At 34.0% G+C, this 3229-nt stretch overlaps 1 long non-coding RNA gene across 2 annotated transcripts; it reads left to right on the forward strand.

The window, feature by feature from the left end:
* Positions 1-264: 264 nt before the first annotated feature.
* On the forward strand, positions 265-3125 carry LOC116174716. 2 transcript variants are annotated; one of them, XR_004146150.1, is made up of 3 exons: positions 265-1087; positions 1135-1222; positions 2448-3125. It is a non-coding gene; the product is annotated as an uncharacterized LOC116174716 (long non-coding RNA). The 2 variants fall into 2 exon arrangements; XR_004146151.1 differs by lacking the exon at positions 2448-3125 and adding an exon at positions 1364-2233 and having other exon boundaries at positions 1135-1259.
* Positions 3126-3229: the final 104 nt, after the last annotated feature.

Below are 3229 nucleotides of genomic sequence, written 5' to 3' on the forward strand. Positions count from 1 at the left end.
AATACCAGTTTTAGTATATTTCATTCAAATAAAAAAATCCGGATGGTTTTGTGGAGGACTGCGTTGCCCAAAAAGTACTAGAAATCGGATTGGAGTGAGTGTATGGACAGAACATATTTAAAACTCAGATTACACCATATTGTACAGATGTATATAGGCTGCATACAACTGGTAGTTGGTCGTGCAATAGAACGTTTACTTTATTCCTTCTTAATGTAATAATGTAGAACGTTAAGTATGGGTTGTAACAATTTTATTTTTGCAAATACATATGAATTATTTTTGGTTGAGTATCACTGTAACTATTGTTCGAGGACCACTGTATTTTTGTACATTGTTTAGCATTTCGTCGTGGCGAATTAGAATTGTTGGGTTCTTCATTTAGACGATGCAGTGCGGTTTAATAATTCCATGCTGGTCTACTAATTACATCTTTATATAGTTATTAACGTCATAAGGCCGATATGTAGCAAATAACGGACGTGGTTGAAGTTTGTAAACCGAGGCGTCAGCCGAGGTTTATATTCAACCAAGTCCGTTATACACGGGCCATTCGTTTCGGAGGTCATCCGCTACCATGCTTGCAGAAAATGGTGGCGATCTCCTAACAGTGAAGGAACTTGGAGGCTGGGATTCATCTGCGGTAGCGGAGTCGTATATTGAAAATTCTGTTTCGAAGCGATTAAAAATCACAAAACAACTATTTCAAAGGTCCAATGGAAACTCTGAAATTACAACATCCATAGCCACAGCTTCTTCATCAAGTGTAACATCAACAGGTGATAGTGGTCCTCAATTTTCCTACGATGGACTACAGATTTCTAGCAATAATAACTGTCACTTTAATTTTCATATTCATTATAATAAGTAGTTGTTTGTATTTCAATAAAAGCATTATTTCTTAACGGCCGCATATGCGTCCGTTATTTTTTAACGGACGCCGTCCGTTATGAATGATATTTCATTTGTCAAATGAGTTGAGTTAAATTGAAATAACAGTATGGGATGACGAAAAATTATTTCTGGCCATTGACCGTTGTTTGTGTGATTCTCGAATTGGTTTTAGATCGAAATACGATTTAACTACGTAAGTAGCCGCGAATTGCTTAATCACAATGTTATCTTTTGTTCTAGATCGCTGCCATTAGAAGGTCGAAACAATTTATTTCCAACCGTTCTCATACAGTTACTGTTTTCTAAATCACACTCCTATAAATTTGAGGTATGCTAATTTTTTGTGTTCGAAAGAGAATTTGAAGGTAAATCTTCTTAGGGTTTAATTTCAAGTACTGTATTTTTAAGTGTCGTATTTCATCAAGACAAATACGAACCACATACCATGTCAGTAACTTTTTTTTTTTAGAAAAAGCAGTCATCTAAACTCATGTCACAGGGTTTTCCACCATTTGGCGTATTTTCGCTAGTTTCCCAATACCAATCAAATCAACGGAAAAGCAATCTATTAATTGATATACTAAGAATATTAGCAAGGATTTCGAATACTAAGGTTTTATTATTATGTGCCCTGAATTTAGAAGAAATCGCTACATTACGGTTAAGGCAGTGGACGTTAGATAATAATGAAATTGTCCTTGCGAGAATCAGAAAAAGATTGCGGCGATAAAATAATCGTAAACCAACTTGATCATTAGACTTTAAAAGTTTACTGTTTCAAGACCCCACGAATTCTCTTGATTAACTAATAAATTATGATACTGGTCTGCTAAAATCAATTAATAAAGATTGTTAGTAAAGGTAATAAATAACAGTTAAGAAACAGAATGAAGTAGTTAGCAAAGGACCCATTCACGACCCTCGATATTAAAGGCTAAGATATAATACAGTATTCTGTATTTTTTCTTAAGGGTAATTTAATTAGAACTATACTGATAAGAGATTTTTAACGGTCTTTGCCGGTATCATTTAAAATAGGGAAACGTAAAAATCCGTCTAGGTCAGGATCAAAAGTGCGTGTTTTAATTTAGTCTCAATCGTAATCAGAAAAGAGTTAATCGGCTTATCTTGTAATAAATCGGTTGGAGAGAAATCTCGTCTTTTATTTCATAAACGTAATAAAATACTTCTTGTGGATATCGAATATAAACATAAGTTACTTCGTTTAGGATATTTGTCATCAACCCTTACATACTTTACGTAGTATATAGTATTGGATTTTTCCTTTAAACCAACGCATAAGTCAGACTCTATAGGAGATTCAAATATAAATGTGTATTTTTAAGTAAGTGGGTATCTTTTTCTTATCGCGGTTAGTAACTTCCTTTTTATGGCACATAGACTGCACTTCAGAGATTTACATACTTATTCATTTATTCACTTATTTATTTATTTAGTTGTTTACATATTTATTTATCTATTTATTTATGTATTTATTGTCAGTAGCAACCATGTATAAAATTACCAATTGCTTAACTAATTATACATTTCAGCAATCACAATGCGTCATACATAATCCATGGTATCTAGATTCCAAAAAAAAAACACAACACACCTTGGAACGAGAGCTGTCATCTTAATGCATATTGGACGTGACCTAAAATTTCCACGGACTTCCTTGAATCCAAATTTGTTGATCATTCCTTATTGAATTATGCGTGGTACGTATATAACTCATGATCCGGCCGAATATTCGTAAATAGCAGACGAGTTATCCTTTCGGAAAATTACGCAGCATTTTTGTACAACTTTGCTTTACATAAATATTTGGGAAGACAATCTTGAACCTACAAAAAACCTAATGCCCAAGTGTGCTGAATTGGTATACGCATTTTAGTGAAAAAAATATTTAAATAAACTTTTCTTGAAAAGAATCGAACCTGAGCTCCCCCCGGTTTGCAAGCCGAGTATCCTTGCCACTAGATCATCATGCCGACGCCTGTGGAATTTACAGGACGATCCGGACTCCTGTTTCACTCATGTTCAGAATTACACGAAAACGACATACCTACATTTTAAATCTATTTTTGTAGTATATAACTCAAACTAAGTCGTGCAAAGGCCAAGGATACAAATTTCTCTTATAAAGATTACCAGACTAGACGTCAAAAAAAGATGTCAAAATCGTTATGCCACTTTCCATGGGAAAATCCCAGCAACTCAGTAGCAATGACCAAATAATGTTTACGATAAATTTTATAAGCGATTAAACGCTAGGTACCCTTTTATTAGCGATAAAAATGCGTGTAGGAATGCGTAAAATATATAGTGGCTG

The sequence above is a fragment of the Photinus pyralis genome, unplaced genomic scaffold, assembly GCF_008802855.1.
Source record: "Photinus pyralis isolate 1611_PpyrPB1 unplaced genomic scaffold, Ppyr1.3 Ppyr1.4_LG6, whole genome shotgun sequence".
Taxonomy (NCBI): domain Eukaryota; kingdom Metazoa; phylum Arthropoda; class Insecta; order Coleoptera; family Lampyridae; genus Photinus; species Photinus pyralis.